This window comes from Buceros rhinoceros, unplaced genomic scaffold (assembly GCF_000710305.1).
Source record: "Buceros rhinoceros silvestris isolate BGI_N320 unplaced genomic scaffold, ASM71030v1 scaffold1752, whole genome shotgun sequence".
Taxonomy (NCBI): domain Eukaryota; kingdom Metazoa; phylum Chordata; class Aves; order Bucerotiformes; family Bucerotidae; genus Buceros; species Buceros rhinoceros.
Window position 1 is genome coordinate 78171 of NW_010397067.1, and position 24794 is coordinate 102964.

A 24794-nucleotide genomic window follows, 5' to 3' on the forward strand; every position below is an offset into this window, starting at 1 on the left:
CAGAACGCTATTATCAGGCAAGATAAATCCCATTCTAAAGTGTACCGCAAGTGTTACCAAAAAAGTTTAACTGCAATTGTGTACACCAACCTTAAAGGTCCTCTTTAAATCTTTGTCATATGTACTGTTGGATTCCCCAATTTTTAATGTCATATGTACTGTTGGATTCCCCAATTTTTAATGACAAAGATCATACAAGGCAGCTTCTCAGTGCACCCAGCTGCAGTCTTTTCTGTAAAAGCACAGTTGATGTGGAGGTGAGAAAAAGCAGGACTCACATAGCATGTATTATTGTCATGAAGAAGATGGGTTAGCAAAGGGGAAAACATCATGATAAGAAAGTTAACTAGTATGTATCATCCCTGAAATGTGGCAAAGTGACAGAAACAAACAGTAAGGAAGTAATAATCAGACTTGCAAATTAATTCTTATTCAGAGTTATTAAAAAAAATCTAGTAAAGGCAGAATTATGGGAATTCTACTGTATTTAAATAAGGGTTATTTAAACTGCTAAGCATTCAGACATTTAATGTCAAACACTTCTTTCAGTCTATTACCTAAAATTATTTCGCATATGTAAGGCTTTCTTGAGTTTATTATCTAGAAGTTCCTACCAGAAATGAAAAACTGACCTCACTGAAGCCTCATCACAGCAGAAATTTCATAGTGAGCCAAATGGAAACATTCTTACCTTAGGTAATTATAAAAAATTCAGATTTCTAAATGTTTTCTTTAAAACTCAAATTAGCCAGAGCTTCTGAAATGCCAATGGCCTTACACATGCTCCTAAACTTACATATAAAAATCAGCATAATCAGATCTAATTATGGCAGAAAGAAATTATGCAAGAAAATCAGAGCTACTTTATCACACTCCCTTCCAGTTGAAACCCCGCCAGAAACAACAACATGAGTAACATTCCTAACTGGTCAGTCCAGGCAGGTTTCCATCATCTGGGCAAAGTCAGTAACTTGGTGCTAAATTTATTAGTATGCAACTTTACATTAAACAGCATGAAGCTGAGAATGAAATCATTGTTCAGCAGAACCATGAGTGCTCCAAAAATGGCAGAGCAAACGGCAGGCAACTTGTTAGCAGTTTATATCACAGATATCAACCGTCACCATGATTTCTTACAGCTTTAGCTGAACACTTGCAACCAACTCTAGCCAGTAGGAAGAGCTTCACTTCCTGTTCTGAAGTCCCTTTGAGAATTAAGTGGACATCAAGATAAACAAAGTATAGACTGATTTGACAAAAAAAGATCAGAGAAATTATGAAATACTGATGAAAATGTCAGCAAGGTACGTAGGCACTTGCCAGCATGACTAACAGGAAAGTTAGAGATTAGGAATACTATGTAGCAAATTTATTTCTGGTTTTGGGGTTTTTGTTGTTTCTTTTATTATCTCTCCAAATCTAAAAAGAAGAACGCTCCTTGCATTTCAAACCCTGTAGGGCTGTTTTGGGATGTACCATTGCAGACAGTATGTCTGGCAGCAGCACATCTGTGACCAGGTGCCCATTAAATCATTTCCTGAGCTGTTTTAGACCTCTTCTGAGGGCAGTTTGGTAACGTGCCAGTTCTGGTCTAAAATCTGCAAAGAACCACTGATTAATTGGGCATTTGCTATTTTACTGTTGTAAGGAACTACACTCTTTTCACACTCTTATGGGACTCCTTGTGTGGTTTCATTGGCAATTTCAGTAAATTTACCCCTATGTCTATATATATTTTAAATTAAACAAAGTAACGAATGAACTGGAAAAATACTGATCCAGCAGTGAAACAATGCACTGATTCCTCTGACAATCATATTTTGGATTCACTACCTTATCTGACGTGCTGTCTAACATCACTTTAAGTAACAGGAGTATCACAAATTTGATGTTAAATTTCATTAACATTTATGATTTCATCTTTATTTTTCATCTAGTAATATCTTGCTGTTTTTCTTTGACTGCACCTAAATCACATTTTTAATATAGGCAGGTGGCTACATAAGGTGATACTGAATACTCAGTTGGCTCCATCGGAGTACAGCAATCAGATATAAATTCAGAAGTATATTTTAGGTCTATGCTACAATCCAAAGTGTGGGTAGTGTCAGTACGGCCCATGCTGACATATCTGGGTAAGCATTAAATTTGCAGGCTGGGAGAATCAAGGTCTGAGAAAGGTGGGTGGAGCATGACAGCCTTCACCAAGGAGGAGTGAACCTGCCTGCACCTCAGGGTGCTAACCTGGGACAGCCATCCAGCCATCCTAGGCCAAAGTTAACAGGAGTGACATCACTAATGGGCACAGCTAGTTTTGCACAGTGACACCTGAGATGCAATCAGACCTTTATGGCTGCTGAATAAACCCACAATTTAGAAAATGTGTTATTTCAGTGGCACGGACATGCAGTTCTTTGTGTTTTTGAAAATCTACCCTTCAAATCCCATATTATCTGTCAAAAATTTAACATTTGCTTTCAATTAAGAAACATGTATTAGATACACTCAATGGCCAGCAATTAGTGAGCAACTGAAGAAACAGCTGTCGGGCATCTTGCAAAAGGAGACCCTGACTTCTAACCTCAAGGAGATGGACGCCAGAAAACTCGTAGCAATCCAAGCACGCAGCCTCCTGCAATCAAGCTATTTTTATACATCACCAAAAAGTGACTACAAAGATGTGGTACATGTCACTCCAGAAGTGACTCCACTGTGACTCTAGAAGGCCCTAAGTGGCAGAGGTACACAAATCAATGACTTTAGGTCCCCTGTGTGAGAAGAATTTACCATGGCACATGCCTGAGCAGTCACTGGAAACCTCTCACCATGATGGTTAGCAATATCTTGAAGTACTAATCGACACAATGCTTGCAACTGGAATTTTTCCAGGGGTCCAGAATTCAAGGCAAAACAATCTTTCCTAATACAAATACCATCAAAAGCCCTGACCTGCCCTGTTACGATGAGAGTCCCACTGATTTGAAGCTTAAAAACTCTTCCAGGATTAGAACAGAGTTCACCATGTCCTCCAGCTCAGTTGTGCTCTCAAACGAGGGCTGCCAGGAGTTACACATATATATAGGATATATTTCAAAGCTGATGGCACTGTTTTCCTGACAATTTATGAGGTACAGTCTTGGAGAATGACAGGAAAAATGAGGTGACACCTACAGTGGAGTGGGTACTCTGCTGTCATCTGCCTGTTAATTTCAATTACAGTAACACCAGTAATGAAGAGCAAAGTGAGAGGACTAACGCCGAGGGTATCATTCCAAACTGGGTTCTGAAATGTGTCAGGTGCCTGAATCCAGAATTTCACCTCTATCTCATCATGAGCACAGTCACACAGGCAGGGATGCTCAGCTATTAAAGATCAAAGGGATCTTTTTGCTCTCTTCAGCTTGTTCACAAACCAGGTTAGTTCAAGGCAAGGATAGCTCAAAATATCAGATGCAGGATGTCCCAGTGAATGTAAAAAGGAGTTCTTGCTGGTTTTGTTACTCCTTAACTTTAGGAGTCACATCACAGAGGGGAAAACACTTGTCTTCTAGTCTATCCATAAGTCAACTTGCATCAACAAGATATTTCAATAAAAACATGCTGAATGTTTCTACTAACTTTGATTGGCTTTCTATTTGACTGGCCTTGGTGAGCTTCTGTAGCTACAGAATGAGTTTAATATCACATAAAAAGAAAGCAGCGGTAGCATAAAAAACAGAAATCCTACACTCACACCCTGTTTTGTCAAGGCAAATGGAGCTCCAGCCACTTATACTACTCTGGGACTACACTCAGTCAAAATTCAACAGGGTGAGGGGGGGAAAAAACCCAAAGAGTTACGTTTATCAGCTTTAGGAAAGGGGAAGAAGCAGAGGAGTGGTCCTTTCTTCCCCTAAGGCCTTTCAAGAAACATGTCAGAAAGAGTGAAATACATAGACAAAAAGAACAAAACATCAACGCCACAAGAAATAAGAAATGAGATCTATGAGAGGAACTGATGTTAGTCTTTGCAAGAAAAAAGATGTAAACTCTTACATTGGTAAGAGTTGGTTATTTCTAGCAAGTGACAAACGTGACCAACTTGGTGCTTGGAGTACGTTTAAAAGTAGCAATCCAAATAATGCCAAAGATATGCATTCAATACTTTAGATATATAGATAAATACATATGGTTAAATACACATAAAACCAAAACACTGTATGTATTATTGTTGATATGCCTCTTATTTTCAATTGCATTTTTTATTTTCCTATGGGGTCTCATCCAAACTCACTGCAATCAATGCAAAAGCTTCCATTGATTTCAAGGGACTTTGGAAAAGATCCTGAGAAGCTACTGCAAAACAGAGTTCTCAGCTATCTTCCTTGTCCAGTACATTTTTTTCTCTTTAAACTCGTAATTCAGTTAACATCTTTTTTCATCCATGAAATTGATCTTATCAGCACTGCCCTGTCCAGGCACAGGGACTACATTATCTCCCTTTATCAAACTCCAATGCAAGGAATCTTTTCCACCCTTGGTCTTTTCCTCCCCTCTTACAGATATGGCCGTGTTCCTTTATCTGGTCCTTTTTTGCATTCACTGTAAATCAAAAACTCTTCAGAGGAACTTCCTGCATTCTCCGTTATTGAATAAGGCTAATCAAGCTCCCAGAGAACAATCTTGCTTTTTATGTCTATCTGCATCTGCAGTCTCTTCATCAGAACAGCCCTATTCAAGATTCTTAAGAGCTCTTCAATAAAAATATTTTAGATCTTCAAAACAAAAGTTTCCGAATGCCAGGTTCACTAGTGGCTTAACTTTCCTTTAACTCACTTCTTTATACACAACTATACTACCACCACACTATAGGATATTGTGCCGAGTGCTTCAACACACAGCTCTTCGATCCAGACAAAGAGTTCAGTTCTCTTTGATTACATTAACTTTTTTAATCCAAAGAGGTTTTGGTGAAGCATATGTTCTGCATCATTAAAATCAGATATTCTGGCTTTGATCCTTAAGTCCTCTCAGTTGACTGCTTCTCCGAACTACAAACTATTTGAGCTTTTGAAGTTATCTCCTTGCTCAGTACAGAAAACCCGAACCTTCAGCCAGATTTGACAGGGTTACAAGATAATAACCATATACCATTGTATTTACTTTTTACATACTAAACTTTGCTTTAGAAAAAAATCTTCAGCTTTAACAGAAAAAATCTTAAATACAGTAACTATAACACAGAGAGAATTATGTATATAATATTAGATACCTAAGTTTGTAAGTAAACCTAGGAATATTCTGTTTCATTCAGTATTTATAAGAGTAACTTCCCCGCCCCGCCCCTTTTTTTTTCTTTACAAAGTCACTGAGAGCCTGGACAGACAGACATAGGAAGCATGTGGATTTGAAGTAGTGCAAATGGCACACAGTGAATGTCAGCAGCTAGACTGTCACACAAATAAGCTTCTCCACAGTGTGGAAAGCCAGATAACAATTGCAGAAGTTGAGGTGTGACATTACAGCAAGATTAATTAAAGAAGCAGGGCCAGCTGAAAATAGCCAAGAAGGCCATTTGTCAGTGGACCACAACAGGCATAAGCGGCTTCCAAAAATAGCGGGACTTCTGGTCCCATGACACACCTCAGTGATTCTGGAAGGAAGTATCTAGCCCAGCCAGAATGCCCAGCCTGGAGATGTGGGACATGAGGCACCCAAGCACCAAAGCACCCTTGGCTGAAACTAATTGGTTCTCAAGTTTTATAAACAACAGTATCAGAAACAAATATGCAACCAGATGTAAGAAATGCTAGCTAAAATGAGAGTAAAAGGAAAACTCAAGAAGGAATTATTAACATTGATTGAAAAGGGCAATATTTGTGATACGTGGAAGAGGAGGGTCACCCAGTCAGTTCCTTCATACATTTTAACATGATACTGGAAGTGGGGAAGGTGAGATTGGACTTGAGTTCATGACATATAGAATCAACATACAATGAACATGAATTCCTAGAGTGGAATAAAAGCACAAATGTTTTTGATGAAATAAAATAATTCAGCATTCAAGTTTATCAAATGGCATCTTATAAATGTGACATTTGTCAATAGAAGATCAAATAAAATGCATTCCCTAGTAAGTCCTGCTCTGTGCATATAAGAGTGACTGTGTCTCTGTGAGTCTGTAAATAAAAAACTACACATTCTATTTTAATTTGGAAAGTCATTTTCATTTCAAGCATTCTCTGCATGGGGCAAATGACTTTTGAAGATGAAAACATTTCCCACACATGCTTCACATCATGTAACAAGAGAAAGATCACTCCCAAATTCAAACTCTCATTCATGCCTTCCAACCCCCCTCTTATTTTCCTCCCCCTTTTTTTCCCTTTAAAAAAAAAATTAAAAAAAAATTGAAAAAAAGGACATGCGTTTGGGAAATCAACAACAGAAATATTTCAGAAACTGTCCCAGCCTAAAATCCCAAACTAATTTGGACTGAATCACATGAAAAGAAAAAGACATCTTGTGAAGAAAAGTCATTTCTACATGCCACCTTTTTCCAATTACTCCCCAGAAACAATTTAATGAGACCTGTAAAATGCAGTGCGTATCTACCACTACATGACTGTAGTACTCAACACTTCCGAAACTCAGGTATCCGAATTTACGAACTTTCTATAATGCCTGCTCATCCAAATACTTAAGCATATGAAAAACTGCATTCTAATTAGTAGTTCCTCTGATGTTTACGGCTCTGTTTCTAAAATTATATATGATGGTCCTAATCTGGCAGATATTTAATAACTCAGACCCATTAAAACTGATGAAATCTTAAACTCAAATAATTTCAGTAGAGTTTAATTGCAGAACGTTTAGTACAATAAAAGAAAATTACATAAGTTAATATCCATTTTTCTTGTCTATAATTATATTTCCATTATATACTTCCTAGACTAAGTTAAATCTATACTATCTAATAAGCATAATTATATGAAATACATACAAGAAACTAAAGAAAGTAACCATTAAAAGCCCGTAATTTAGTTACTCTACGTAACTCATCATTCTCAGAGAATGAAATATTGGATTAATTCATTTACCTTCCACGAAGCATTGACAAGAACTCTTCTAGAGACAGATTGTATTTTCCTCCTTTGATTCGTTGTTTCTTCTGCTACCTACTTCCATGAAAAAAAAAAATCTTGCCTAAAATTCCTATCTCGTTGTGGAACCTTGTTTGTTGATCACATTAGAATCTTTCATAAATAGATTATAAAGCATTATTAAATAATTTAAAATACTATTGTGTTACTTCTTGCACTCCATAGAAATTTATAAAAATGATTAAATATTTACTACAATATCTACTAAATATTTAGCTCACATGAACTATGTATATGTAAATCTTTGTTACATTTTTGCTCCATTTCCCAGTAATACAGATGCTACCTGTTTTCTGCAATATTCAAACCATACATCACTGAATGATATTTCTTGTCTTTGTATCTTGCAATGTCACTGGCCTCATTAAGAAAACTCGTATGTGTATTTTATTCTGGTAGTGTCTTCTTTTACCTACACTAATCTTAAAACAGTAGGCAAAAATTGTATTTAACTAGCCAATAATGATGCAGCCTTGTAGATACTGGAGAAATTGCTTAGATGATATCCGCACAGAGGTAAGAACGCAGAATAGTGATCTTGGAAGAGTGTGTTTCAGGGGCAGCCTGCCTACAGGTCAGGAGAATAAATTAATTCTCATCTTTGTAGCGTTCCCAGCATAACATCCTACTATTTTACACCATAGTTCTGGAGAATGAATGCTATAAAATTAAAAGAAAACCAGAATCTGAGCCTGAGCCAACGGCTATTGAAAGCCAGTGGAAGGCAATTCCACCACCTTCAATGGGCTCTGCACCGCAGCCTGTGTGTAGTGCGTTCCTTACGAACTGCATACATTAGCTGATCGTTTGTTCTCAGCTTATTCTTAATCCTATTTTACAAAACTAATGTTCATCTTCTAATGACAATCTAATTGCTTGGTGCCATGTTTACTAGTGGGAATGAACCACAAGCCATGTCACTGTGAGCTCCAGGGAGTATTCCAGTGAATGGGAGGTTAAAAACTCCCTATCTGTAGAAAGGGAAAACTTGTTTCTTAACTCTCTGGTACAAATGATTTCCAGGTGCTGATAATTATCACTCATGGAGTTTGATATTCCAGACTCTACATCTAAATTTATACTTGACAAGTTAAACTTTTCATCATGTGCAGCAGCCTCCTTAAGGCTGAGAAGGACAGATTGCCGATGGTTGAAACCAATTCCACTTAAAATAGCAACACTTAATTACAAGTCTCATTGTTTATTTCTTTTTAAAGTATTTAAAATGTCTGTTTTCCCCAAAGGAAATAGTATCGTATATTATTAAACAGATGATAAGTATTATTGCATCTATTGATGAATGAGAATTGTGAATAGCCAAATAACTATTCCGGAAACGTCAGAAAGGACTCAAAAGAAAAAAAAAATCCATCAAAAGTATTCTGTACACTTCATGCAGCTGTCTTACTGCACACATGCTACATACATGCAAAAGACAGATAAGTGTGCATGTGTTAAGAGATACATGACGCACAGAAAAGCAGCAGATTCAAGCGCTAAACACAAACATGCAAGCACTCATGCTGACATATTCGCACATTTTTGTCACTAACTGAAGAGTTATTTAAAGAAGGTAAAAACAGGGTGTAGCAAGCACCATTTCAAAGGAATTTACAGAGGAAGCACTCTATAGCCACACTAGTATTTCTTAAGTTTATGTTGCCAATTTTAACCTCCTGTACAGCTATCTGTAATCTTTTAGGAGTCTGCTTTTTGCCCATCTGGCGTGCTGTGAAACTGATTAGTCAATTAATTTTGAAGCAACCCTGACATAAGTTTATTTAAAAAGGTGACCCAAGAGACTCTCTTAAAGTGAACATTTAGCAAAAGCTATAAACCCAAGTGCATCCTATTGCAATATTAGAATTATACATAAAATTGTAACACTGAGCTGTGTCAGTCATTCTTATACTGGCTGCAAAATTACATCTCCTAAAACCCTAGAAAAGAACAACCTTATCATCTGCTGGGCCAGGATTATTTCAGCAGACGTGCCTTTAATCGGAAAGATGTCTTTTGGTATTACAGACTCCAGCAAGGGAGGGCGAAGGTGCTACTTGTTTCCCCAACAGCAAACACCTGCAAACTCCAGGCTCTCAGTACCTGCAATGTTACTAATGGTTAAATTAATAGTGGCAGGACTTGAAATTGAGTCCACTTGATCTTAGTGTCTCACAGATTAACATATTAGTCCACTGAACCATGTTAGTAGACTTCACTTTAATCTATTAGATAGTTCCTTGTCTTTGTTCAATAAGCACAGTAGGAATAAAATGGAGCAGTAGAAATCTTGGAGGAGTGACAAGCAAACATGCAGAAATTTCAAGAGACAGCCCAGTCAAAGGAAAATAACTACTAAGCACTGATTGTCTGCAAATTAAGCTACACTGGGCTGTGCTAGGCCAAATCCTCAGCTTGTATAAATTAGCAAGCCTCCAAGGCCGTGGCAATTTGCATTTGTAAGGCTATGAAAAATATTTTGTATTACTTTGATGCTTTCCATACTAGAATGAAATGTCTGAGAGATCAAGAAGGAAAGCACTCAATTTCTAGGTGGATGAAGTGATGTACAGGCAAATTAAGTGACTCAGAATCACACAACTGTTTGAAGACAGAGCAAAACACAAAATTTATCACCCTTTCAGTTCTCCTGCTCCCACCGTCAGCCTTGCTGACCAGTGTAACTGGTGTCTGAAGAAGAAATACCATTGTTAAACAACAGTTCAGTTTTATTAAACACTTACACACTTTATGCTTGTATTTTGATCCAAATCACCCCACCTAGTTCTAGGGATTTAACTGCTACAGCCTTTCCAGGTACTTTGGTCATTGGGGAATGAGAGACAATTTCAGAGCTTGATTTGGACACCAGGCAGGTGAACACCCTTTCTCAAAGGATCACCTATGACCCTTCCTTCACTGACAATGAGAAGTCCAGACCAGCTACACACTGGTTCAATGCTTAATATTAAATGGGGCAGTTCAGATCTATGTCTTTTGCTCTATCAATCAGCTGCCAGAAGTGAACACAATGTTATATCAAGAGACAAAAAAGGAAAAAAAAAAAAGTATCTTTGCTTATATTTAAAACTATGGCATGGATTTCACAGTCCGCAAAACCCAAACCAGAAGCCTGAGAGAACACATAAATAAAGGCATAGCACTGTGGGGTTGAACAGCTTGCAAAGTGCAAGAGAAACGTAAAAGAAATCAGAGATACCATTAGAAGCACATATAACAAAAGACATTTAAGCCAGAAATAGCCAGAAGCTTATTTCCTTTGTGATTCACAGAGCATATTGCAAAACTGCAGTGAGTTGGCATAAATTTGTCAATTTAAGCTCCAGTAGGAAGCATCTGAAAGTAGGAGTTCATCCTTAAGAGGGTAGAAATAAAATGAACTAACATGAAAGGCAGGAGGTGAGACACAGCAGAAAGAGCTGCTGTTAGTAATCGATTTGGTGTCTTTTAATACTTTCAAAATTACCTTCTTTTTTTTTCCTCTCACTTACTACACTATGACATACCCTCTGAATCTGTCCTTAAATTGCATCCTGAGCAGCATTCCCTGTTTGTCTGACCTTTGCACCAGCACGATCAACCCAGGGGAGGAACACCCCCACCAGTATGCCTGTGCTTGCAGGAAACAAAGATATGCTGGAACAACTCGCCATTTCTTTCCCATTGGATCAAACGTTAAATCTTAAATTGCAACGGAGTTAAACAATGCCTTGTAGCACATGACATCACTGCATTTAATCATCCTCAACGTTCTTGCAAGTACACTCAAGACTTAAAAAGGAGAATTCACTTCACTTCTGATAACAAGACCTTTTAAGATTTACTTGTATACATTTTTTTTTAAGGGACCACATTCCAGCACAATTTTTTAAGATATTCTTAACAGAATATAGCAAAACCTCTGTAATCCAATTCTTATGAAATGAGCTGTCAGGCATAAAGTATGCCAGAATCTCTTAAGTCCACACACAGCAGGACACAAAACTAGTAGCAACTGTACTGAATTACAACCAATAGGAGAAGTCACAGGTCACCGAAGCCACACAGAGTCCTGCTACAGCCAACAATGAAACTTAATGTACTTTCCATGTCCAGAACCATCCGCTATAGAGCTTCTGTAAAACAGATTAATGATAATAGCAGCAGAAACTAGAAAAGAAATGCAAGAAATAGAAGCCTGGCCGATATTCCATTTGTAATTTGTCACACTATCACACAATAAGACTTCAGCATGAATGTCTTGCAAATTTACAATTCAAATAAGCTTCCCTGAATTTTTAGAAGAATGGACTGTACACATCAGTCAGTATGACACAAAAATGCCCTGTCAGGTTAATTTTAAATGCACGTTTTATTTGCTACTGTTAACCAATCACTATCATTATTTCTGATTTTTAAGAGGCATCCATTATTTAATAGGATGCAACTCCTGATCCCTAACTGGAATGGAACTTGTTTCTGTAAGCAAGCAGTATTCCCTAATTAACAATATTTTGACTTTACACTAGCTAGTTAAATGGTAATTATTTTAATCTTTTATTTTTTCACCATTAAAAAACCCCAAGGTGTTACTAGCAAAAGGAGCACATTTGGTTAGGGCTTTACACAGGGTCTATTAAAGGCAATAGCCATTTTTTCCATTTACTTCAAAGGCCTATTGATCAGGCCATCATTACCAAAAAAGAAAAGGTTTCTCTTCGTAAAGCATTGTTTACCTATAGTTGACGAAATCCCTTCTGGCTGTGAAATTCAGCAGATGGACTATCAGGGTGATGCATTTGGCGTACTGCAGGCTAGACACTGTTTCTGTTGGAAGGTGCCGTGCTTTGATGATGCAGAAAATAAAGCCCATGCTGTTTCTATGTTCTATTAAAAGGAAAGCCATTAAGATGGTAGTTAAGTGGTCAAGTCCTAAAATTAGACTTGCCACAAATGCCAGTGGCAGGAAATATTCTTAGTATTTAAAATATTGCTTCATAAAACAAAAGTTACACTGAGTTTCTGAAAAGAAGCAAAAGGCCACAGAGCCAAAAAGTCATTTAAGTACCTAAATGTACCTAGCTTTAACCACAGGAAGTCAGTGGCTCTAGCCACTTGCTTACAGTTAAGCATCTATCTCTCAATCAGCTCAGGGATTATCATTGTAGGATTCAGTTACGGGACAGAATTTACATCCCAAGTTGTGCTGAAATCAGGGCTGATAAGACCTAAAGCGGCAAAGGACAATATGTGGGGTACTGTACAAATTCAAATTTTATCTGTATCATCATGAAATGTCTCCTGAAACTCCAGCCATACTTCATTTATATGGAAATAGCTTTAAAAATTCTCCTTCCTCCCTTGCAATATAAAGCTCTGACTGTCCTGTTTCTTCTATACTCCACAGTCTGCTGCTCCGCAGTTAGGACTATGCTTTGCCTGCATCATCAAAACGATTTGTCCTCAAAATAATCAAAGGATTGCTGCTGGGGGTTCTCTGGGTGGAGTCAGAAAGGAAGAAGTAGATGAGGGGGAGGTTTGTTTTTCACCTAGATCATTTCAAGGATCCAATTCACAACAAAGCCTCAAAAACCACTGGGTTTGCCACAGTGGAAGACAGGCAGGGATGTGGAGTAAGTGGTTGGGATGGGAGTGTCTTCAGGTGGCTTCAGTGTCATGGAAAACACTCTGAGAACAGGTGGGCAGTTCCACCACAAGTTAAATACTCTATACAACATGTAATTAGGTTCACTCACAGCATCTGCTAGGAAAAACAGAAACAATTTCTATTTTCTTTAGAGTTACCTCGCATACAGGGGTACCTTCTATGAGGGTTAACCACAAAACTCACACTACTTACCCGGGATTCTGCTGGTGAGGTTCATTAGACCTATTTGAGGGTGATTCCTAAGTCATGCACGCTATTTAAACAAGTTATTTTTTAGTGTCTTTAGGGGAAGCTACTTACAAAGGGGCATAGCAAGGTATTTGAAAACCAGGACGATCAGCTGGCAGAATGATGAACACGCAGAAATTCATCAGTCTATATAAAGCCAGAGTCATTTTACTCCAAAGCAAACTTCCCATAAGTTTGATATTTCTTTTGAAAGATTATTTTTAAGGTGCATTTGATCATTGATTTATTTTTATATACAGCTTACAGTAGGAAAAACTGAGTCTGTCATATGCAACCCTTGAATAGAAACAGAGGAGATTTACACACAGGAAAAGAGTTTTATTGAATCAAAGTGTAGATTACGTACACAATGAACATGCTATGTATTTTCCAGGGTTGGATTAGTAACTAGGAACTCTGAGGTATTACTGTCAGTTCTGATACTGATTATATTCTGTGTACTTTGGCAGGTCACACAACCTTTCTATCTCTGGCTGTAAAATGAGGATATTATTTATCAGCCTCACAGGGATGTTGTGAGGATTAGTTAATGCTAGGAAAAGGACATACAATGCTTTACTAAGTAAAATCCATCAAAAACACATGCACAGTAAATAACACCAAGTAATTTGACCTGGAATTTAATTCAGTTATAGTCTATGATAGTCAAAGTCTTTTGGATAAACAAAAGTCAACTTAAATTTCAACCAAAATGGAACAAAACCTAAAACGAATTTTTAGTTGAGGTTCAAAAAGAAGCAGTTATTTAAAAGGTTGTTCCTATTACCTCTCTGTCTTTCTCTCTAATTCCTGGTTCTAACTTGTGGTCATAAGGAGCAGCTCTGATACCCTGTAGGAAAAGCTTGTTCTTGTGGTTATTTCTGGCAGATCCTGCAGGTTCAGGAGAGGTTTGGGTAACGTAGGTCAGCATCTCAACTTTAGAGGGCGTCTGCAAACTGAGCTGAAGCCCATGGCATCTGCCAATCACTAACTGCAATGTTTCTATACTCTTCAGTGCAGGAGTTTTGTATAGAACAGAATCTTCTTCACATTATTTGAAAACATTAAAGGCGGAGTGAGTGCAAGTAAATGAGAATTGCAATTCCCTGAGGTGCATTCAAGTGGAGATTCAAAGAGGGTGGAGGTCTTAATCCTTAAATTAGGCTTGTAATAACTTCTGTGCATACTACTTGGAAATGTACAGTTTTTCAAATACACTAATGTAGCCCATGAAGAGCAGTGTTGCTGTTGCAGGGAGACAGAGTTCATTGCTATCCAGCGAAACAAGCAGGCCAGCTTATTTACTGCTCCAAATTCTGTTTTCTTCAATGTTTTTATTCAAAGGTTTCCCAGAAGCAGTGAGATAGTCAAGGGGAACTTGGCATTCAGACTCATAAACAACAGCAACTTTGCTACCTAATCTGAAAATCACTCCTTTCATAGATCTGAGTCAGAGCTAAGGATAGATTTGTACTGCTTCCATAATTAGGGACAGTTCTGATTTTTCAAGCAATCTAATTTAATGCTGTCCCTGCAGGGAAAACACACGCACTATTTTTACCTTTCTTTTTTCAGTTAACTATCCCAATGTCTATCAGGTTTTAGCAACACCTCTAAATCAGAGTTTTTATTTTTTTAGCTGTTTGTTACAAACATAAGTCTCATAAACACACTAGGACTCAATGTGTGGCCCATTTTATCAAAACAGTCTACAGATGGAACTTTTGATCCTTTGCAGATAAGGACTTCATCCACTTCAGCAGAGCTAATATGTCATCTATCGTCATTGTACTCAGTAAAACAAAAATGAATTTTCCTTTCAGATTGTTTAATATCATAACTGATACATCAATATGAAAGTAAAAATCATTACTTTTTTCTGGATTATATACTTAGTTCCTCCAGCAACCTACCCAAATTTTGGTTCTCATACCAATCGGTTGGACCTCGCAGGCTCATTCACAGAAGAAGATTGTGCTATTCACTTGACCAACTTGAGGAATGTGATTTTATGAGCTGTGTTTCCCAGATGATGGCATATTAAAAAGGTAGCCATGCCCAGAGAAAGGTGTAGTTATCGAACAAAAGTCTAATTTGATCATCCAGTGCAAAAACAGACAAATGGAAAAAAACCCTAAATCCACAGAAAAGAAGGAAATGCACGTTAGCATAACGCATATATTCCAGAATAAACCAATGTGCAGCATAAATGTGCCTTGCATTTATAACTTATTTTCGAGTTATCTTTTAGCTAAATTTAAGCTTGTATATTTTAGTGTATTATTTGATCACTCACTTTGCTGTTCCATTCTTCTTTCTTTCTTCCTCTCTTGGTAGATCACAATTTGGCCTTTTGGGGTTCAGTGTGAATGTGTCATAACTATTCAGTTCCTTCCTGTTAATGCCTCTTAACATTCTACTCTCCTTTCCGACTCAACAATCTTGTTCACCTATATTGCCTTATTCTTGATCGTCCATTTCCTCCATCCTTCCTCAAGGCACTTCTCTTCTGTTTCCTTTCTTATCAACTGTATCTGTTTACATGCTGGGTTTGAAATTTTCCAGAAGGCTGAATGAACTGTTTGCTGTGTTGCTCTGATTATGAAGTACAACAGACAACAATACCAATAAAGCTAAGATAGGGTAATTCAAATCTGTTGAAGAAAAACTAACAACAACACAACACAATGGAATAATCATTCCCTTAACTCAGTGATTTCCCTGCAGCAGAAAAAGGCTTTCTGGATTACATACAGAATAACCTTGGCACAGCTTCATATAAGTGCTGGGGCCTACTAAGGAAATGTTTGATATAATGCCAACAATGGGCAATAAAATTGAAGTAAATCAGATACTAAATGGGCAGGATGCAGCTTTCTTTTAGGGCTGTACAGCACCTAGTACACTCCCATCACTACTAGATTTTTTTTTTTTAATATATCAGAAAAAGTGTTATCTATACTTAAAGTCAGACTCCTTTTCCATTAAGATATAGTTTGCCTGTTTCTGATTTAAAGTCACTTTAAAAATAAAAAACAACAGGTCTTTCATTACCAGCTATATAACAGAATACATTAATTATTGCTCTTACCTTATAATTCATTTTATGCAACACCAAGACAATGTATCTTTTGTTTATAATCTTGGACATTCGATGATGGTTTCAATTAGAGTCTTTTGTTTATACACATATGGACTTCAGAGATTTATTTCCTAACAAAAAAATTGTAATATTCTGCACTGTATGCATAGCAACCTGAACTCTGAGGGCCAGATTCAGATCTGTTGCAGGTGAGTTTAAATCTAATTTGTTCTGATTCTGACATCCACACTACGGGGCCAGAGCACAGAGTGGGCTTAACTCCATAAAGTTAAAGTCCTAAAAAATATCAGATCATTAAGGCTAGATTTCCGTATAAAGTGAGGGATTACATTTCACATAATGATCTCTGTAGCAAGTCCAACACATTGTATTTGTCAGAATTCTTGCAGCAAGGCACTCAATCTTCATCTCAAGTATCAAAAAATGGACACCCGCCTTTCTATTCCAACAGCACTTTTTTCAATGAGCACCAGTCATCACTACTGAAATGTATCCTTTACTTCTCATTGCAATGCATTTAATTTTGACTTTCAACACTACTGGCTTTTTTCTTTTCTTTCAGAACACACAGAGGGGAGTCGTGGCTATTAGTACTTAGTATTTTCTTCCTGTGACGATACTTCAATGCCATTAATCACATTAACTTTCACTTTCCCTCTTGTTAAGATAGAGAGATAACACTCTAAAATTCTGTTCCCTTCTGTAAGATACTTGCCTCACTGAGTAATTCTGTGGCTCTTTCCTGCTTCTTTCATTTTTATTTCTTTTTTAAATGTATTTATTAGAAATGTTAGCAGTTCTCTTGCTAACAAAACATGATGCTATCGAGCAGGTCCAGGTCTGGATTTGGTTTTCAAGCTATTTGTGATCAAACATATGAAGCCATAGTGGAGAGAAGGCTAACTACATTTCAATTTATTTCCATTACAGTCATTTTGTCCTCTAAAAGGGCTGCAGAAAAGCTGTATTGTTTTTACACTGTTAAGTAAGACAAGTGGAAACAGTTTTTAGAGAAAGGCTGAGACCACAGAGCACAAATGACAATAGATCTTTGTGTTACAAAGGTGGTGTTGAATGTTTTACTCCCCATAGACTGCTCATGGAGTTGAGCCCATGGATCAAGCAGAGAGCATGGTCCTAAACGCTATCAGAGGAAGCCAGCAAGATAAATGCCATTTTCTTTTTTTATTGGTCATGCTGGGCATGGCCTATTATCTTTAAATGGACTGAGCAGTTACTGTAGAGAAAAGAACAAGGATACTATCTCTACCAAGGCTTGTTACAGTCTCCAGGGCAAAGACTGTGAGACACTGTTGATAAACAAAACGACTGCAAAAGCTAATGTCACTCCTCTGTAGACAAGGCAGAAAAGGCAAATATTTAACAAGGGGTAGTTCATAAATTATCATCGTCCCCACCGCCATCAAAATCCATTAACAAGGAAATTTTTAGGCAAGTAAACTCTGCCCTAGGAACACATGTTCAAGATTTTTTTTCAGACTTAACCTAAATTAAGGTCAGTGACCTTAATCCCTTCCATTGTGATTGCCTTGTGCACTTGGAATGCAATAGGATAGAATGGGCTAATGAATGAGAAACTCATTCAACTGCAACTCATATTCATTCATCTCATTCCATACTGACAAATCTGCCTACTTATTTGTGATCAGCTACTTCAAGTGTAACCCATACTGTATTTGTTTCTCTTATATTACCTTCTTTTAGACCTTTGCTTCAAATCAGTGTAACTGGTCTTGTTCATCAGTTGATTTAAATCAATTTGATTCAATTAACTTCCACGGGGCTGCATCAGCCCCCATCACCCAGCCCATCACTACTGGCAGTGACTCTATTCTCCCTGCCACCCAGTCCTGTGCTGCAAAGTAAGCTGGCAGGACTCTGCACCTTGCCATCTAGGTACTGCTTAGCTGCTTTCAACTCTCCCTCCATAATATCTCAATTTTTTTCAGTTCAATCCTTTTTCTTCATTTATATTGCTTAAAACTCATTCAGACACCTATCACTGACTTTTGCTTTGTGAAAGCAATGTTACACGCACCCCATCGTGCCTAATGAGAACACGTGCTAAAGAGCACTGTCTCATTCATCACTCTGTCCACCTCAAGTTTCCTTCTACAAATACTTCCCACCTACTCCTCCTCTAACACATAAAAGTGAAAATAGCTTTTTTTTTTTAAGAAGGAAAATAATTTTCCTTCTGAAGAATGCCTTTGCTTTGATCACATATTTTCTGGTGTTACAAAGAGTCTTAAATTAGAATTAAACCTCTTTCTGAGAAAGCACAGTGCCTTAATATATATTGCAATGCAACAAGTTTCAAAACATAATTGCATCTTCCGGATGCCACTGCAATTCTGACTGTCCTCGCATAGCGTCAGTTAAATATGACAGCTTGTATTTTGTTGTGATTGTGGGGATGAATCCACCTGTGCCAATGCAGAAAGGAGAATGCCTTTCCACTACACCCTTTCCACTACACCCAGCCAATGATGGGTCAGGTGGGAAAGCAGGAGGCCTGGACTTTTCTTGGGTCCAATGAAGGACAAGTTATGATTTGTCTTTGGGTACTTTAACCAACATTCCCTTTCTCACTACCTCTATCCTCCACTGGACCTTTACAAACTGAGGAAGACCAGAATATTCCAAAGTTTGAAATCTGAAAATACCAATTCACAGTAATTAAAACCACCCATGAAAATGTACCAGTCAGAGAACTATGTTCATTGAGGTCAGGGCTAGAGCAGCTCCTTACAGCAGGAGGTCTCCTCAGTCATGGCTGATGGAGGTTTGGACCTTTGCTCTTGTTCATGATTCCCATGATCCAGGTGAATGTCCAAGTGCTTTAGTAGTCCAGACAGCTTTTCACAATATATAAAGGTAAACCTTTAGGTTTTAGTCCAATATGGAAAAAAAATAATGTGAAACCTCAAAATTTTTTTCAATAATTTTTCTTTTTTAGACAGCCATAGCTGTGTTGTGACTTTGAAAGCCCTCCAAATAGTTACAGTATCATCTGAGTGAGAAAGTAAGAGTGGGGAGAATCCTTTTATGTGTATTTTTCACACAGCTTTAAGAAAAAATTCTGGCATCTTCTTTCAGATTTTCTATTGCATATTTTTGAGTTGTTAGCATTTGACAAAGTTGCTACTAGGTATCTGCATCAGGTAATGAATGCTAGTGGCCCTTCTCAGATGCAGGATACCTATTACATTCTCTTCTGCCACATTTCCCAAGTTTCACAGGTATTCCCTCCACTCTACAACAGCACACTGCTATCAATGTGCTGACCCATGGCAAATTTAATTGCAGGAGTTTGACAATACTTGAGCTGAAAGATTACTTACAAACCAATTTGAAAAACACTACTTAAGTATTCTCACATGGATACTCTGGTTTACACACTTAATACATAATAAAGTTCTGCAAGAAAGCTACCATGAAGTTTTTGGAAACAAATAAATATGGGGTTTTATTGTGTTGATAATGGGAGTAGCTCACTATACTGAGCTGCCAAATGAGCAACCCAGACGTACCAACTCATTTCCTAAGACAGCTTATCTTATTATCAACAAAATGGTGAATCTGAAAGAAAACATGGTCCAGAAGTCACAGGCCTCTCGCTAGTCTGGAGAACTGAGTCAGAAATAAGTGTAGAATTTGTGATGATATTTACATTAGGAGTCTGATCCTTTTAAGTTACCCTTGAAAGCTGATGACCTGACTGTTCATCCCCATTGTTATTAGAGATCACAATTTTTTGGTGCTGATGCTAAATTCACTCTGTCAAATTGCTGCTAAGTGGCACTGAGATACAAAAGTGCTATATTAATACATATTATGCTGATTACTAAGATTATTAAAAATTGATTCGATGGCACTCCAATTTATAACTCAGAAAGAGATGACAAGGAACATAAAAAAAAGGCAGAAAGTAAGTTTTGTTCCTTTCAGTGGACCTGCAGTTTACAAATAACAATGCCTAGGATCCCTACATATTTTGCTTTTTATTTAGTAGGAATTTTTGAAGAATATATCTATTCCAGTTTTAAGCAATTTATGGTTTAAGAGTTATCAAGGCTTTATTACCTATGATGGCAGCAGTCCCTGAAAAACTCCAATGCTTTGCTTTTCAACCCATGATGCAGTTTCTTGTGAGTTTTTTAGTGTCATAGGTTTGGATATCCAAATTAAACCATATTAGCTTTTCCTGAAGAGAAAAATTTTTAAAATCTAGAAGTGAGCCATTATAGGCAAATGGTTCCCAAAGGCAAGAAAACTATACTGTCCACATAGGCCTTTCCACACAGCCTCGAGTCAAAGTTGGTCTCAGAAGAGACCAATATTGCAGGAGCAAAGTCCTCTGAACTTCAGTATGTCTCTAGGACACAAAAGAGAGGAAGCTTTTTGGTGAAAATACCCATCTTTTCCAGTGCTTTCCTGTGTCAGTAACAGCCTTCCATGAGGAAGGGTGCTATCACTAGCATTTTTCTGTGGCTGTGCTGTAAGCCACTGCAAAGGAGATTTGGGAGGCAAGATTAACAGTTTTAACGACTGAAGGTTGTCACATAGATATTGCCTGTCTCTGTAGGACTCCATTCTTCATTAATTGCCCCTAATGAAATATCACAGCAGGAAGATTTTTGAGATGGCTACAGAAACGAGGACATTTCTAGTGCAGGCAGGTGTTGCCTTGATTCAGTCGGAAAACGCAGGGCATGAGTAGAGGGTATGACCAGCACATGAGTTTCTAGCTGAACAGCTGAATTTATCAAATAACACAAAACGTGTGACAGAAATAATTTACAGATAACCTGAACAACCATAACCAAATTATTCATCAAGAAACTTGCCACATCCTCAGTTTTCCGTTGAGCTTTCATAACTAGTATCACAGGGTTTCTCATAAAGTGAGTAGGTTTATTTAATTACTCTGAGTGTCAGTGAAAACTGAGTTTCTCATGTTATTCATATTGTGGAAGAAGAAAGTCTACAAGACCATCTCAGCTAAAGACCCCAACAGCTCCAATTCCATATAAATTTGAGGTTATTAATTCTAGGTAATAACACAGCATCACTATGCAAATATTATTTTCCTGCTCAGATAAGCACTATCATTTCAAGAAAGCCTTATTCAGAGTGTTTTCCTGTTTGGTTTTTCACAGAAATTAATGTATTACAGTCAGTAGCATAGGTGGTAGAAATTAAAAAAAAGCAAAACTCATTTTTAAAGAGCAAGTGTGAAAAATGCGTGCTAATAAGGATATTTATTGTCAAAAGCACCATGACTCCTAGAGGTTATGCAAGCAGACCCTTGAGAGTTCAAAGAAACAGAGAGATTATTAATATTATGATGCTTCCAGCTAAAATGACTAAAATGATTACTCAGGGATTAAGGACAAAGCCTTTTGAATAGATATTCCTGTACATCTTATACAATAAATGCTAGAAGTACCATTCTGCAGACAGTATAGTATAAGGCAAACATCTTAAAAGGTAGACGTCAAATGCAGTTTTGATTCAAAAGCAATAGCTTGATCCAAAGAGCATGTACTTCCACCTCTTAATTTATTTACTCTTTGTTAGAGCTGTACCACTAATCCAGCAGAAAAACAAGCTGGTCGGTTGGCTTCGCCCCACCACGCAGTGTCAGTTTTTAGCAGGTGTGCCTGAAGGACTCTTCCTTTCTGCTCTTTGAATCATTTTGTAGACACTAATGAGCATCCCTCTTCAGCTTTAATTATTGGTCCCTGACAAGTCAACATAATTGGAATCAGCTTAACCAAGCATACTCCCCTGTGACATGTTCAATTACTCAGGTTGTACTTCTGCAAGAGGTCTGAGAGGTGGCTAATTTAACATTGTCAAAAAAATAAACAGAGATATTGGTTACAGTTTATCTTTTGACCCTTATGTCACTAAATCTAGCAAACTACCTCCTCCTGGAACGGAGCAGAAGATTAAATACTTAACAATTACTATTTTGGTTTTCCTTCAAAATAAAATTAATTAATACCTGTGAAGACATTTAAGTCAAGCAACTTTTTATGAAGACAGGCACTGACACTTCAATAAGAAGTGTTTGCTCTCTATCATTATAAACCATTTGGTTTTCAGTTTTATAAACTACAATTAAGTGTTAGTGTTTATTTGTTTACATTTACTGTAAAAATAAAGTACCAGGATTAGTCATATTCTATTTCTGGCAAACAGAATAGAAAAGGCTATTCTCCATAACCATTATATTGGTGTATGAAATATGACTAGGAAGCCTTTTATTTAACAAGCTTGTTAGTAAAACATTAATCAGGATTTTGGAAAAAAAAAAGTGAAGAAAGAAAGGGGCAAGAATGGTCTCTGCAAAAGAATATTAAAGAAAGAATATTAAAATATTAAGATTAATATTTAATTAATTTAAAATCTCCCCCCGACAGAGATTCATTTCTCTCCCTATAAATCATCATTAGCTCAAGACATAGCTGTATGGCTGAGCACAACAGTTTTCAAACCTGTGCCCTCCCTGAGCATTGCCAGTCTAATTCTAAAATGATGGTGGATACTACTTGTAGCAGATACAAAGAAGTAGGACTGTGTTAATGGCTAGATATTTTTTTAGATTTAATTCAAATTTTGTAGAAATAAATGGAAATTATATTCAATTTTTAAAAGTCAAATTACCACCTAACCTTGCCTCACAGTTTAACAAAGGACCTAGAACCTTGACCAATGTCAGCTGCAAGCACTGCATTTCTAGTGACTGGAACAGGTTTGTCTATCAGCCATTTGGCCAGCAAAATGGAATGTTACTGCAAAAGTGACACCCTGTCATTCTGAAGGTCTCTTAAATTCCTACAGGTATAAATATGAGTCTTTCTTATTAGTTTTGTTTGAATATTTAAGAGAAAAAGGTTAAAATTTTAGTATAGCTTTACAGAATATTTCCGAAGGATTAAAATACTAAAAAAACCCAAATTCTTGCTAAGGTTCAAGAAGATATGTGTGTGTGTGTGTATATATATATATATGCACTTCCTAAAAGCAATCCTACATGTTTTATTTGTGGCAGTTTTAAATCTCAAAAAGTTAAGAAAGCAGAACACTCCAAACAAGTAGTTAACCAATCTCAGGGAAACACCAGCAAAGAAACGAAGCTGAATCTTGAGTTTCAGTGAAAATAGTCTGTATGATTTTGTTCTGTTTCCTTTCTCAACACATTTCACAAAAAGTAAAATCTGAATTTTGCAGTGCTCAAACATTGATGCAAAAGTATCACAGTTCCTCACTATAACAACGACCATCCTTCCTGAGTTACTGTCCTATTTATCAAACATATATTAATAAGCTTAATGCATATGGCAATTAAGCAGGCACTCACTTTATAGTAAACACCTGTGTAAGAACATTGGACCTCAGCTACGAATTCAGTTAAAACCTGGACAAAGGACTTGGAACATGGGAACTTCATGGGCAAACCTTGGCTTGAGTGGAAGCAGGACACACCTTGTATCACTTAGTATTTCACAACCTCTTCCAGCCTTTTGACCATCTTCCATGTTTATTCCACTGCTCTTAAACAAAATCACATTTGAGTTTGGCTTCATTTTTTTTTTAGAAACATCTTTCTCAATAGAACCAAAACTTCATTCAGCTTATGATCAGTATTATTATCTTTCTTTTTCATTTTTAATAGAGTTGCTAAAAGGAAACTGGATTTTACATAGATTGAAACATCATAAGCAGAGTTATTAATTATAATGGCTGCTTTTTTGTGAAGATGCATCCCTAGAAAAAGCCAGATGTCAGGCTCAGTTTCTGAAGCTCATAGTAAGACCCTGGTAAAAGAGTAGTTCTGGGCAAAAGATGAACATACACTATGATGAACACATACAAAAGCACAACAGTATAAATATTCATAATTAACAGGTTTTCATCTCTGGAATTTCTTCACAGAAAAAAATACAAAAACCAGAGTATTATAGGGATCTAGAAATAAAAACTAATTAAAAACTTACAAAAACTGAACTGCAATTATATAATTCTTATCAAGCCCAAAGTACCCTTGATAAACAGTAGAGATAAAAGCCTCTGCAGGATGCATGACATGCCCAACAAAGCCATAGCACAGTTATATCGGTGTCTAACAACACAGTGTGAGAGTTCTTCAAACAAACACCATATGGAAGAACAGAAATCTGTATTTAACCTAAAGCTGTCTAATTGCCTGGGTTTTAGATTAAAAGATACTCTCAGCATCACAGAAATGATTCTTCTGTTGCCGAGCTTCAGAAATCTAACCCTAGGCTCCCTTCACTGCCAGCGGGAAGAGGCAATTCATAACTTAAATATTCTCTGTCACCCCCTAGAACCAGGCTCTCTCTCTTGATTATGCTCTCTTGATTGTGCTTTGGCACAAGGTGGCTGGAAAGGAAGGTATGCTAACATACAGGAGACATGTTAAAATACTTCCATTAGGTAAGGAAATCTTCTCATATTAAGCAATCAGGCATGTTCCCAGCTAACTAACATTTTGGAAACTTTTAGGTAAAATTAAGCCAATCCTTAGTTAGCTTTTTTAACCTTTAGATTAGGTACAGAATTTTTTCTTTTTTTTTTCTTTCTTTTTTTTTTTTTTTTT